The sequence below is a fragment of the Photinus pyralis genome, unplaced genomic scaffold (genome assembly GCF_008802855.1).
Source record: "Photinus pyralis isolate 1611_PpyrPB1 unplaced genomic scaffold, Ppyr1.3 Ppyr1.4_LG6, whole genome shotgun sequence".
Taxonomy (NCBI): domain Eukaryota; kingdom Metazoa; phylum Arthropoda; class Insecta; order Coleoptera; family Lampyridae; genus Photinus; species Photinus pyralis.
The window spans coordinates 32,240,937-32,256,745 of NW_022170663.1; positions in this window are offsets into that span (position 1 = coordinate 32,240,937).

The following is a 15,809-nucleotide window of genomic DNA, read 5'->3' on the forward strand; positions in this document are numbered from 1 at the left end:
AATGAAAGGTCTCATCGAAATAAATTGGTTTGTACAAACTATAACTTTCCCGTGCGACTCTGTTTCGAGATCAGTAAGCGAAGGGGCCTGAGAGGGGGGGGGGTTAAATATTAATTTTATCTCTCATTGTGTTCTAATTAAAGGTCTCAACGAAAGGAACAGTTTTCTACAAACTACTGCCCTTCTTTCTGTCCTCTTATCAAAGTACGGGGTGGAGGGGGAAGGGGGGGGGAGTGGAACTAGTTTTATCCTTCATGGTACTCTAATGAAAGGTCTCCACGAAAGGAATTAATTTATACTAACCATAGTCTTCCTCCTCGATCCCTTGCCGTGATCGGTTATGATTCCTTATATCTTAAGACTGAACTGTTAAAGGAAAGTACCTACAAAGGGCGATTGGGACGTTTGGAAGAAATATAACCATTGGGCATTTAATTAAAATTTGATACATAGCCACTTGGAATAAAACCAAATTTAACGCCAGTTTCAAAATTTCGTTTTGCGCATGCGCAGTGCCAACTTTCATATTTATGGAGGGATTTAAATGAAATTTGATACATAGCCACTTGGAATAAAAGCAAATGTAGCGCCATTTTCCAAATTTGATTTTGTGTAGGATGTGCAGTGACAACTTTCTTATTTATGGAAGAAATTTCGTAGGGGTGTTTAAAAAAAATGCGCTTTATCTGCACAAGGGTTGTGCACAATTTGTTCTTGTTTTCTTTACTAAAAGCATCTTTGGTTAAAGTTTCAAAGAAATACCACTATAAATAATAAAGTTGGCATTGCGCAGTGTGCGCATGCGCTCATCTAATTTTTACTATATGCAATAGGGGTCCGTTAACTTGGCCCCCCCACTGAGAGATTTGATAGTCGTATTATTTTGAAATGAATGCGCTCGTTATGCGCTCATATGCGCCACCGATAATAACTCTTGCGCCATTATCGTTTTTTAGAAATCCGAAAAAACATTTGGGGGGGCCAAGTGAACGTAGCCCCCCCCCCCCAGTACGTATTTTGTCCCTTGTAACTAGGTCACCTGATACATTTGGTTATGCGCTCAATTGCGCCACTTGAATTAAAGCTAGCGCCATTACGGTTAAGCCGTGACAAGTTTTCAAAAAGTGGGGGGGCCAACTTAACGTTTTTAAAAGTTACTTTTTTTAAACATCTTTTCATACGAAATTGTACTCTCAGGTATGCGCTGAAATGCGCCGTAAAAAGATATCTTTGTGCCATTATTGTTTTTTGGATATCCTTAAATATATTTGGGGGAGGGGGGGGGCCAAGTGAACGGAATCCCCCATAACGCATTTTGCTACCGGTATTTGTGCCACTTGATACATCTGGTTATGAGCTCAATTGCGCCACTTGAATTAAAGCTGGCGCCATTACGATTAAGCCATAAAAAATTTTTAAAAAGTGGGGGGGGGCTAACTTAACGTTTTCAAAAGTTACGTTTTTTAACATGTTTTTTCTACTACATCGTACCTTTCATCATGCGCTAAAATGCGCCGTAAACAAAAATCTTGGCGCCATTATAGTGTTTCAGAAACACTATACAGGGTGTTTTTTTTGGGAGCTTTAGTTAAACGATTCTGGGAAAATAAAATAGGTAGGTTTTAAAAATTTGTATTTAGGAGTTACTCCGAAGGCCGAATCGATGTAAAATATTTTCAAAATGGACGCACTTCCGGAAATAACTTTTGAAAACGCTAAGTTAGACCCTCCACTTTTTAAAAATTTTTTATGGCTTAACCGTAATGGCGCTAGCTTTAATTCAAGTGGCGCAATTGAGCTCATAACCAGATGTATCAAGTGGCACAAATACCGGTAGCAAAATGCGTTATGGGGGATTCCGTTCACTTGCCCCCCCCTCCCCCCAAATATATTTAAGGATATCCAAAAAACAATAATGGCGCAAAGATATCTTTTGACGGCGCATTTCAGCGCATACCTGAGAGTACAATTTCGTATGAAAAGATGTTAAAAAAAAGTAACTTTTAAAAACGTTAAGTTGGCCCCCCCACTTTTTGAAAATTTGTCACGGCTTAACCGTAATAGCGCTAGCTTTAATTCAAGTGGCGCAATTGAGCGCATAACCAAATGTATCAGGTGACCTAGTTACAAGGGACAAAATACGTACTGGGGGGGCTACGTTCACTTGGCCCCCCCAAATGTTTTTTCGGATTTCTAAAAAACGATAATGGCGCAAGAGTTATTATCGGTGGCGCATAGGAGCGCATAACGAGCGCATTCATTTCAAAATAATACGACTATCAAATCTCTCAGTGGGGGGGCCAAGTTAACGGACCCATGCAATAGTTACCTTTACTAGAAGTCAAGTATCTGTGGTTAAAATTTCAACAAAATATATTAATAAATAATAAATAAAATTAGATAAGCGCCAGCCAGCTCTGTATCCGAAAACTTGCAATTAACATAAAGTTAAATTAATGTAACGAGTTCATGAGCGCCCATTTAGCCTATAGTATAATTAACATTCACTAATTAAATGAGTTACAGTAAAGGAGCGCCAAACGAAGAGATTTTGGTGTCAAATTTTTTGCGCTTAATTAAGGAAGCGATTGCCATATGTCCTAGAATTTTAGCACGAACAGGAGCCGCGAACCGAATTAATGTGCACAGCGTCCAGAGCGAAGACAGCGAAAAGCTGGAAATTCCCTGTTCCACTTCTACCAAATTGGGTTTTATTTATAAGGTAAACGCTCAATTCTGGAAGGATATTTTTGCGTTCTACTTGTCGTAAGTAAGTCATTTGATTGCTTTAATGTTATTTGCGGAACCATAGCATTGCGAATTTATCAGCCGAAATCCTATTGTTTTTACAGTAAGTCAAACTGTAGCGTTTTCCTTTTAATTACCGTTTTAGTTTTGATTAGTCCAGGGTTTAGGGGAAGATTGAGTAAACCTTGGTGGCATCCGAGTGATCGTCCTTAAATGCACTTTAACTAATTGTTGTGTCTCATTGGTATAGCTACCGGTTATGCGCGAGCTACGGCGAAGGATCGTCGCAAGGATTACATTTTGCATCTGGCAAGGATCGCCTTTTCCGTATCGATCACCGACAGGGGAAACCATATCACTCGAAAGGGGAAGGGACATGTTTCGCATCTTCCATAGGCCGCATCTTTGTTAGCGACCGCCGATTAACTTCGAATTTCTTTTTTGTATCAGCAGGTCACTAGCATCGACCGTCGCCTAATAGCTCGAAAGGGGAAGGGGCATCTTCCATAAACCGCCGATTAAATTCTAACGCCTTTTTCGTACCAACATGACGCCCTTATGCTGTCGGCAAGTTAGACGAGCCATTGCTATTGCAATTTCTCACTAAACTGCATTTATAACTTCCGCAAATGGCACATTCTTTCCATGAAAATGATGCTGATTCGAAACTTCTCTAGCAGTTTGTTTTTGCAATATGAGCAAAAAAAGTGGTGTTTAGCTTCAGTCTTAACAGCGATGATGAAGTAAAAAATAGTGAAATTTGCGCTCGTGTTGCACAAAAAGTTGGACGCCGGTTTGCCCCTCGAGTTAACCAAAGGTAAAGTATCTATGCCGAAGCTAATTTCTTTGAATGTGAACCTAGAGTTTAATCACGTTTTCGTTTTCCAAATAAATACTTTTAAATCGCTTCTCTTAGTACATGGACCTCCATTTTTATGTTTATTTTGGCGGCGTGTAATTATCCCCACAGTAAGTGTTTATAGAGGTGTTCGTATAAAAACCAGTCCCACCATCTGCAATCATAACCTCCCAAATAAAAAACGCAATGCTGTCGACAAAGTATCTCATAGAGGCGGATACTGCAATCGCTAATAAAAACACGTAAATGTGTTGCCCAAAAGTACTGAGGGGGTGTAATTACTGTGGGAAAATGTCACAAGCACATAATGATTGAATGAGCGCTATTATTGGTAATCGCTAAAAAATTATGAGAGATATTTTCCGCTATTGACGTTTTCGGAAATGCTAGTGGTTTTTCCCTTAAAACCTTTATCATCAAACTTGATCGGAATACGTTTTGTACGTCTTTAAATCTAACGCGCCTTCAACTTGTCATCAATCTAAAAATACAAGGCAGTCTTACCATAAACGGTTTCAATAGCAAAAGTGCTACATTGAATACCAGGTGGTCCTCGAAACGCAACCCAAATTTGGTATAATACAATTTAGAGATGCCGCATATATGAATAACTATATTAAACTATCTACACTTCTATCGATATTTTCTTGACGGCACCACTTTAGAAAAGATAAATTAAAGCAGAGTCAAAAGTGACAATTAAACCAATTTCTCTTTTACAACAAAGGTCGTTACGGCCGAAAAAACTTCCCAACGTGCACGTAATTGCGTCCCGAAGACATGCGTGACAAATCTAAATATTTCTTTTATATTTATAACGAGGCCACGTTACAATTTATCATGGGCGCGCAGTCAAAATGACAAAATGTACAGAATGGTATTAGATCGAAATTAAACTCAATTATTGAAATAAAATCGAATCAGGCCAAAGGGAAAAACTTAAAATTGGATAATTAATGCTGAAGTTCTTAAGACATTAAACTTTTCCGGGAGTTAAGACAAAGAACGTCACTCCATTAAAAATTGGTCTGTAAGAATAAATATTTTATCAAAAGATTAATTTCCCTCGTTTTTAATTACCTAATTAATTATCAAACTCATCCTCAGATTAAAGCTCAAAAGGTTAATTTTGTGTTTCACTAACAGACCCGGTGCGTAACAAAAATTGAAAATGAATTCGAAATAGTCAGAAAATCAGTTATGCTCTTTTTTATAGAATAAATTATGTAGCAAATTTATGGAGATCTCTCTTAATTACTAATTAATTTCTATTGAGATTTATTATAACGCATACTTATTATGGTAGTCATTACCGAAATATAAATCGTATTAATTTATTTATAGCCACTTCGAATCAAATAAATTAATGTATGGTAATGTCGAGGGTAATGTGGTGTAATATTTTATTGTTTTCTTTTGTATTTGTTTATCCGTATACTTCTGCAAATTAAATGATATTTTTCCGGTTCAGGTGCACAGTTCTCTCCATTTTCTCCCCCCGACTCCCTTTACCGCCAAATTCTTTAGCCACTTGAGCCATCTCTTTAATTTACTGGTGGGGACAGTACAATTTTTAGACGCGCCCCTATTAAATCCGACTACGTAAACAACGCGTGTGAACAGCGATAAGGACAGGTAAGGCCGCAGGGCCCCAACGGGTAGCCGGTGTAAGCGGCTGGTTACTTTTCAACTCTTCCTACTTTTTTCTTTCTCAAACTATTTTATATAGGGGTGGTTCTTACATAAAATAATTGTTGTTGGGCGCCGGCTAGCTCAGTCGATGGTCCTTTTCTGGCCTCGAGGAAATGGGAAAGGATAAATGAATAAAAAAATCAATAGTCTTTATTAAAACCTATTACGTTCTTTTTCTCTTAGAAAATCTCCTTTTTGCTAACACACGTAAAAAAAATGGGGGTTGAGGCGGTACGTTGCTGTAAAAGTAGGGTTAACTCATTCATTCACAAAAATTCACTGTATAGAAAGGAAAATCTGTCTTTATTACGTTGGTCAAAAATCAAAATATTTACTCTAAAAACGCCAAGTACAGAAAGAAACTTAATTCTTGTTTCATAAATTAGTATACAATTAGATCGAAAATCAACACAAACTGCTGTAAATGCGCGTAGTAACGCCTCCAGGCACGAGTCGTTAAAATGAAAACAAACAGTGCTCACAAGCACTTATTTGAATGCAACCCTAGTAGGTGATTAAATCGCCTTTACAATAACACAAATTCAAACGACAATGCAATAGTCTACGACAATAAACTACAACGCGATCATGTTTACTGGTTTATAAATACCTTGAACGTCTATTGGTAATGTGCACTAGGATTGGGAATGCAGTCTTGGTCTCGCTCCGATCGATGTTGAAATCAAATGAACTCGGGACCGCCCACTGCAAGCAGCTATTCGAGTTTCAGTTCGCCTAATCACAGGCAGGCAGGTTTCAACGCGACTTTTTTGGCATCCTCCAAGTAAGACTGTGCACGGACCGCGCATAGAAGAGAAAATGGAACTGTTCTTCCGAAATCTTACAATCCTCCTAATTTTTTCCGGAGTGCCGTGAAGAATCGTCTTCGCCTTCGATGTAGTGACTGACTGGATGGAGATGATTTCGCTCGGTTCTTTCTCTTGATTTTCTTAAAAAAGTCGCCTCAATTCACTATTTCAAGAAAACGCGCTTATGATTTGCGGACGCGACTGGCACAGATGTTGCTCCGTAAGAAGACGGCGAGCAACTTCCTCTTGGTACTGGAAATTTCCGTATTTATACTCTCGTAGTGTTTATCCCGTGGCCTCATTTCTGCTTTACGCGCACAATCCACTTACGTTTATATAAACTGATCGCCCATGAACAAAGCTTTTGTTAATTTGGCAGCGGTAGCGAACAGACGGATCATCGTTCTACTATACTCTAAATGAATTATTTACAATGATTCGGACTTTGACCTTAGCGTTAATACTCGATATTTATATGCAGTTTTTTTCCCTAATTTAGATTATTTAGATACGGTGAACGCAATTCTATTTACGCCGCGATTATTACTACTACTACTACTATTTAATTTTCTTTCTGATTCATGGCGGGCATATTTAAAATACACATTCGGATACAATGAACTGAACTAAATTCCTTTTAATGCAATAATCTCATACATCGACATTCGTACTTGGGAGTCATGTTATACTTAACATTTTAATTAAATAAAAATGAACTTTAAATATCGTGAACAGAAATACTGTTACATCGGACAGGGGTTTCTGAGTCGCTACCGCGGAAGGATTTGGACCTCAACTCACCAAGGGTGATTGGAATGGAGGGGAAATGGGACGAGAATATCCGTCTTGAAAGGGACAGCCACCTCGAAATGAAAGAATTTAGATAGCAATGAACGACAAAGTCTTGCAACTTATTAAGGAGATCACCACCAAACCTAAAATATTCGAAACTCTGGTCTGTGAGGATACGGCAAAATAAATAAAAGAAGTTTTCCTAGAGCTTAGCAGTGCTCAAGAGAAATGGCCGAAGTTACGACCAGAACCCAAATAGGTGATTAGACGACAGCCGGAGTTCCAAGGAGCAATTAACAGGGTACAGATATTTAAAGGTGGCACCACCACTTTTAGGTAATCGGTGGCGATACTGGAAGACGATTAAAAGAAGGGGAAATATAGATACCCTTTCCTGGCAACCCTAGAGGGTAACGACGCAGGTCGCCAGAAGCCTAATATACGACTACAACGAAGGCAGCGAATAAATTATTGGTTGACAAGCAAAATAGGCTTAAGATGAAAGCTCTTTACAAACACAACAAAATATTGCGGAATGCATATGCTTTAAGAAGTGCATTAATCATAGCATGGAGGGTCTCCCTAACAGAAACTCCTAAGTGAAATCGGGGTAGGAGGCCCAATGTATAGTTAGGAAGGAAAATAGGATGGCGTATTTTACAAGGAAGTTAGACGAAGTGAGCTGGAAGGACTGCCGAGAGTGGCGAAAGGTCTGTTTCTGACAAGGAGTGCAGAAAAGAAAATTGACACTATAAACAGCTGTGGGTTGGGATCACGAAATGTCCAATGCGGAAAAACATAGAATTAAATAAGTGCCAGATGTGTTGAAGAATCCACCCAAAAAGGGACAAATGCCACGACCGTGATACCAAGAACAGGTGCTTAAACTGCGGGGAAGAGGGTCACTTCAAAGATAAATGTGATAATACCGGCCCAGAGAAGACCCGGGATACAAAAATGGGTTCTTTCGAAACGTTTTATTATCTACTTAAATTTAAATTGTACAGTGCGGTCTCCGTTTAGCTTTTTTATATTTTTTGTACAGGGTGAGTCAATGATTGCGCGGAGTAACTTAATGCCTTGAAGATAAGATTTTTCGATAGAGTGCTTTTGTATTATGATATGGTTGAAAATCCTCTACATTTTAAAAATATTTGGAATTATCCAAAGTTGCAAAACTTCATATTAAAAAATCTCACTTTTTTTTAAATGGAACACCCTGTATATTTTTTGTCATCTTTTAGCTCGGTACATTACGATTTGACACCGGCGCTTTGACCCTACCGTTTTGACGCTGCCGCTTTAACCCCGCCACGCCGGCTTTGTCCAAAGTTACGGTTTGCCCCCATGCAGATAAACACGGGCAGCATCGCCCACACCAGAATCAAACAAAGGATGCTGCGAGGTCCCGGAACATACGGGTTACTGTACGCCACTGAATAAAATAAAGTTTATGTTAATTGATCAGAAGTGATTTTCCATAACTATTTGCAGTCAGTCAATTAAATAGCTACACGTGTACGATAATTACTTATGCTTCCTACAGGAATTACGATCAAAGTAAAGCAATTTAGAATATCCATATTCAGAACGAGACTTTGAAATTCGAAATAAAGAATTCAACGTTACAGATGCAAGAATCCATAATAACAAAACGAGTTCCCACTAGAAATTCCCATATCTCAATTATAAGTAAATTAAAGAACATCCTCGCGTCTACTTGATGAAACGTTGAAACTCTCAAAGCTTTCAATCATTAATGTTTACTTCAAACGGAGAGAGTGTTTATTTTCGTGCACTCGAGTGGTAAATAATAAGGGATCGCATAAACATTCCCTTAAGAAGTTTACATGCCTCAATTTATGTTTCGTTACTTTAACAAAGTAATGACAGCCAAACAATTAAGGTTTTCTTACGTTAATCATAATAAAACCTGGTACCATAAATCTAATTTAATGGCACTTGCCGTAGTCTTCTGGAACTTTTGCCAACAAATAAAAGCTCAATTGACAAATGAAGTAATTCATAGAAGAGTCGTTTTTGTTCGTTATCGATTTTTACTAACAGTAAAATTTTCGGCAGTCTTGTGTGTAAAAGGTGTGCTCTTTATTTTAGAATCTAGAACATGAAATGTTGGACGCTTTTAAGCTTTATTGCAGCTGCAACACAGAATATTTGAATTCTCATGTGTGATTGTAATAAGGATCTCAATCATTTTTTTCTAATTTTAATTCTGCATCAAATTACAAGTGGTTGACTTCAATGCGCTCGCGGTTCAACGAAAATTTCGCATAAAAATAAAAACTACCTCACAGTCAATTATAGGTGACCGAGTTCACTTTTCGCGCTATAGGTATCTCGCGGTTCGAAGCGAATTTTAAAATCGAATAAAATCCACACTACGGTAAATTGCAGGTTGTTGACGTGACTTAGCTCGCGGTTCAATTCGCATTTTCTGACGGTTCTCCCCGTACAACCAACTTCCCACTATTTTTACTTTTTTAGAGACACCAATTCAGGGACGCCAACTTGGTCCACCAATAAAATCAATGTTTCCGTACGATACACAGCAGGCACGATAACGACGACTGCAAAATAAACAAAGTCCTCTTGCAATCCGTGCTGATCACGTCACGTTTCAGAGCTCACCCTCATCTCCGGCTTTCGCGCGCGTTTAAAAGGTCCAGATCGTATTTCAGGACCACTCGCACATGTAAAAAATTGAAAGAAATTAAGCAAAATTCAAAACCAAAATCTATTAACGGGCTCCCGTTACACTTTCTTTCTTCAGCTTTTCCATGAATTTAGGTGCTTGTAAGAGTTTTTTTGGAAACGTTGGAAATCTTCTGGCCGTTGACGTGACAAAAACTGAAACAAAAGCACCAAAACGTACGTGATTCGATAGAAAGCTGTCATCAGTGAACAAATAAAAGCGTTGTCATTTATAAGAATTAATGTTAGAATTTCACGTCCATAAGCCGGGTATGGTATCCTGGAGGATAATATTGTGGTAGGTGAAAACAATATACCTGAAGGAACCTGAATGGAATACAATCTACTGCATAAGATTGGAAAAGCCACTGTTCGTTACTGGCATTACTTTTCTATAGTAAGAACCTACACAATACATAAAATCAAAGCTGGCAGTTTGTTGGGAAACCTTATCACTGTATTTTTAATCGAAAATATTTATATTACTGTTGAAGATAGATGTAGGACATTTATATTAAACATGTTGTTGCGTTCCCAGAATTCCTTTAGTTATTCCTTCAGAGAAATTATCCTGTACATAAATATTTCACCTGTTCCTGTATATTCTCCCACTTGCTACGTGCGGCGCATGAGCCGTCGAAGTTAGAATTAAGCACGCATATGCGCACTTGTTGAACAATTGAATCGAATACAAGATGTCGTCATTCGACTATCAATAATGAGCATGTCTGTTAAAAAGCAACATGCCATTTTCGCTGAATTTATTTGTACAACGCCGTGACGACTTTCGTCTGTAGCTTCGCCTTCGTCGGCGCCAATCATCGCTTTTGTCGTTTAATCAACCAACAGTATACGGTATCGCTGGCGAAAAAAGACAACCATACCCATCATCGTTTATTGATCGTTTATCGAACCTTCGAAATAACAACTAGTAAACCTTTTCGTAATTATTCATATTAATAGTACATGTGGCGTATCGATTTGTGGTCTATGGAAGATGCGAAAGGTGTAGACGCTTTCAATACTGGTTCTATTAAAGTGTATCCACATGTGACATGGAAGTGTCGCTTGTTTTGTGTTTAAGTATTATACTATTTTTTTACATTAACTGTTAATGTTCAATAACTTTGTCAAAAACTAGCTGGCACTTTTGAAACGATCAGATTTTTCAGTTTTACCAATTTAATAATGACGAAATAAATATAAGTAACATAACCTCGGATTTCGACGAAATGAAGGGAACTTTTAATTAATATCATGCAAAATTTCGGGCTTCTTCCGCAATTTTTTTTATTGAAAAAGCCTAATTAAGGTGCTCTCTAGTCATTTTTATTCATTTCATGATCTTAGCTGGGAGGCTTAATAACGTCATGTACCCTCCCTCTCTAAAGCATAGCAAGCAATTACATTCACACAGTCCATACATAAATACCAAAGATTCAGTTGTACAGGGTGAGTCAACGATTGCGCGAAGTAATGTCTTGGAGATAAGATGTTTCGATAGAGTGCTTTTGTATTATGATATGGTTGAATATTCTCCACATTTTAAAAATATTTGGAATTATACAGGGTGCGCCCACAAAGAAGGGCGCCAAAATGGTACATTTTTTAAATAGAACCCCCTGTATTTGAATGCATTTTTGAATTCTACGCGTAATTGTACGTCTTTTTTATTATATGGTTAATATCCGAAAAACTAGTAGTTTTAAAGATAATTCGATTTGTAAGAAAAGTTGGGCATTTGCAAGCGTCAGTATATTGTCAAAATTATTACTTATATTTAGATTCCAGGTTTTATATCTTTTATCCTGGGTTAAGAAAAAGTCAAATAAATACATCTATTATGAAATATTAAAAAAATAGCTTACGGGGTGTTTTTTTGGTAGGTCCAAAGTTGCAAAACTTCATATCAAAAAATCTCACTTTTTTTAAATGGAACACCCTGTATATTTTTTGCAAATGCCCAATTTTTCTTAAAAATCGAATTATCTTTAAAACTACTAGCTTTTCGGATATTAACCATATAATAAAAAAGACGTACAATTACACGTAGAATTCAAAAATGCATTCAAATACAGGGGGTTCTATTTTAAAAATGTACCCTTTTGGCGCCCTACTTCGTGGGCGCACCCTGTATGATCCCAAATATTTTTAAAATGTGGAGAATATTTAACCATATCATAATACAAAAGCACTCCAGCGAAAAATCTTATCTTCAAGGCATTAAGTTACTCCGCGCAATCGTTGACTCACCCTGTACACGCAACACAGGTCTAGAATTTTCTGGAGAATCCGAACGTGAAATAATATTCGAGTATTTCTATTTTACGAAAATATACAGTGCAGGGAGTTTAAATTCAATGCGTCAGTACAACAAACAAGATGTAAATCAGCATATGCATGATTAAAGCGCATTTTTGGTAATACAGGTCAGTATTTTATTAGCGAAGTTTAAAATTATCGATCTCACGAGCAATTTTGGCTGCGTTAAATAATTAATTTTATTTAATTTCAATTGACGGTACGTCTTCATTTTGTAAAACAAATCACAAAGTAAATAATAAGTTTTTATACTGGTAGCGCTATCTAACGGTAAAATTATAGCACCTCCGAAACCCATATCGAAATTAGTTTCTTCAATTATCGATCTCACAAGTAATCTAACTCAAAATGGACTAGTGCTTGCACATCTACACTATAGCAGAAAGCTTTTAGTGAAAATTTGAATTCTCTAGCTATTGTAGTTGTGGAGATCTCACGCGGACAGCCGGCCTGCCAGCAATAACGAATATAATAGCGTATTTTTTTCAAAAATGCGCTAAAAATCTACTGTGTTGTGGTATAAAGTGTAATTATATTGTAAATTGTAAAGGGTGGGTGGGCATCTTTAAAATAAAAGAAAGTTCGTAAGACAGGTAAGGCGAAGCACTAACTTAATTAGTGCCCGACACGGTCCCAAACTTGCTCCAAGTCCTTTACTGCTATACCGAAATGAACGCGTCCGAACTAATTAGGCAATCGCACCTCCATAAATATTATTCGTCTGACGTTTAGCAACTACAAAGCGACAGAGAATGGCAAAACTTTGCCCATTTTTTTTCCTCTCGCAATCAAATAAAAGTGTACTTAAATTATCTTATGTCGTTATTAATCATAATCCGAGCGAATCTTAATGCTAATTTTATTTCCAGACAAATGCGGAAAATGCAAATCGGCAACGAGAAGACTTAATTTGAACAAGTACTGCAAGAGAGATTATGGTAAGTGTCTGCTTGTTTAATTTGCACGCGTCTTCGTCGCGTATGTAGGTACGGCAATTTCGGTGACATTGGGGAAATGTTCGTAAATTGTAGCGATGAAAGTTACTGAAATCAAAATTTATTGGGCGGAATTGACTCGCCGTGACCGCCGAATAAAAAACTGGAAGAAGAAGCGCTTATTGGTTATTTCGGTCATTTTGTATGAAATTATGGCCTTACTTTTTATGTGTGTATTAAAGTTCATATGGGTAGGTTCAATCAGTAATAATAAACCGGTGATGTATTTCAAGTTGCAAACACGTTGTATAAGTAAATTGCCTTTTTCTACTCCTATGTCGTAAACATACCCAAAATGTCACCCTGTACTGCACGTCTAAATCGTTCATTATATCATACGGTTGCATAATGAAAATTAGAACTGTTACTTAATATACCTATATACAGTGAATTTTTTTTAAATGCGAACATAGGAGTTTGCATGCAATGTAATTTCCCTATGTTCGATTTTTAAAAAAACACATCAATCTATTGAGTAGTTCAAATGAGTAGTAGATACAATTGACAGCTGTCACATTTTCAAAAATACGGCCGTCCAATTTAATTACGAAATCGGTTAGGTTATTGCTTAGAATGTCAAGGAGGACACTTCGAACATTTATTGTAATTGTTTTCGGTATTTATTGTCTTATTTTCTTCATTTATGTATTGAATAGATCAAATTAGTAGAATTCCAGGTGCACATGACCTACAAATAATTGAAGGTTGGTTCACAATGAGTTGTGGTGTCAGTGCGTGGCCTGTGAGGTCAAGTTTAAGAAAAATGTATCTTAAAGTTGCTATGGCTTCACATGGCTTCTTTAAAAAAATCTTACCGAGTGCTCTTCATCATAAAGACTATAGTTGCTGTTCATAGTCACACAAGTTGCGCGATTTGGGAATGTGAACCGCGCACACCTCATAGATTGATGTGTTTTTTTAAAAATCGAACTTAGGGAAATTACATTGCATGCAAACTCCTATGTTCGCATTTTTAAAAAACTCACTGTATATTACGTAACAGGTTAAAGGTCACATTTTGTAAACTTCTTTGAACAGAATTACTCATAATTTGTTTAAACATTGCCATTTGTATGAGAATGGAACCAAATCAATGTAATCTATCAATCTTTTATCAATTATATTCAAGTCGTAGAAAAAGTATAGTACATAATTCGAGTGCTAATGCCTATTATGCACTCGATTTTATTACAACACTCGCTCGTGTCGCAAAATACTCGTGCGAAATAGGCTTCTTAGCACACTTATTATGCAATATACTAATATTGCATAATAAGTGTGCTAAGAAGCCTATTTCGCACGAGTATTTTGCTCCATTCTCCATTCTCATACAAATGGCAATGTTTAAACAAATTATGAGTAATTCTGTTCAAAGAAGTTTACAAAATGTGAAACATAACCTACTACAACAAAATCTGATGTTACTTCCTTCATTAGGCAGGGCTGACAACCTACTAAATTAATATTTCGCGTTTGACCTTTAACCTGTCACGTAATGCCTGTGACCTCTTCCAGTTTGTCTATGTACCAGATGACCGAGACCGTAAGACACTCTCTTCCAGAGACTTTACTTAGCATATCACCTATTCTTCATTACTTGGACTGTTCTGCGTAAAAACTCCTCCTATGCCATAACCGCTAGCGTCTGTGTGTACCGTGAACTTTCAAAATTAGTGCACGTAAAGACTGGGACGCTTAACATGGCTTTTTAGGTGGTGACAGATTAAGAATGGCTTGCACCTTTTCGGGATCTACCCAAACTGCCTGGTGACTAAATATATACTTTAGTTCTTTCCTAATAAATTGGTACTTTTCTTGAGACAACGAGATTATCTTTCCTCGCCCTGACAAACACTTCTTGAAGAACTGTAAGGTGCTTTTGAAAAGTTGGTGTCACTACAATACATATGGATTTAATTCTGGTCCTACATGATGATAAGTTTTTGCAATATGATGGGAGCGTTGTATAATCCAAATGGCATTCTTATAAAACGGTAAAGTCCTCTGCAGAAAACAGGAAATGCTAAATAATCTCTCGATTTTTCCACCACGGGGACTTGCCAACAAGCAATTTTAATGTCAAACGCGTAAATGTACTTGGCTTCTTTTAATCGGTCTAGTATGGCAGGGATGTATGGTAATGGGTACGAATCGCGCTTCGGGACTGCGTTCAACTTGCGGAAATTCACACAAAAGCGATACTACCCTCACAAACAACACCGGTGAGGACCAGGGCGAATTGATTCCATCATGCTTTTTTGCATAATACTTGATAGTACCTCTACATTCGTTTCAATCACGTGTTCTACCATTGCGATACCTGTAGGTTTGTCACCTTGGTTATGCATGTATTAATTACGGAACCCATTTGTACCTGTTGATCTCCAGTTAGGCGTGAATCAATGGTTAATATTTCTGGACTTGGATCTGTGGTGGAAAAATTCCAAACTCATCTCCGCAAGTCAGGTACTACTAAAAAATGCTTCGAAACGTCGACACCTTCAATAAATTTTCATTTCCCCAACAATTTTACTAGAACAGATATTACAGGGTGGTTCAAATTCGTGGCATACCGTTGGGATCTCCATAACAGTGAGAGATACAGTGAAGGTTATAAATGGGGACCAAGTATCCCATTTTTGTTAACAACGCTTTTGAAATTTTTGAAAAATCTATGAAAATAACTGAGATCATAAAAAAACTGACAGTGTAAAATATCGTTTTTATTTGCCCTAGCTGAAACGAACGGTTCCCGTTAACACCTGCTATGGGCACTCTTTTTCCGAGAATTTGAATCTGTTATCAAAATTTGCATAACACGCTAGATGTAAAAGCTACAAGCTCTCACTTCCTTATTTCTTATGGACGCCATATTAGATT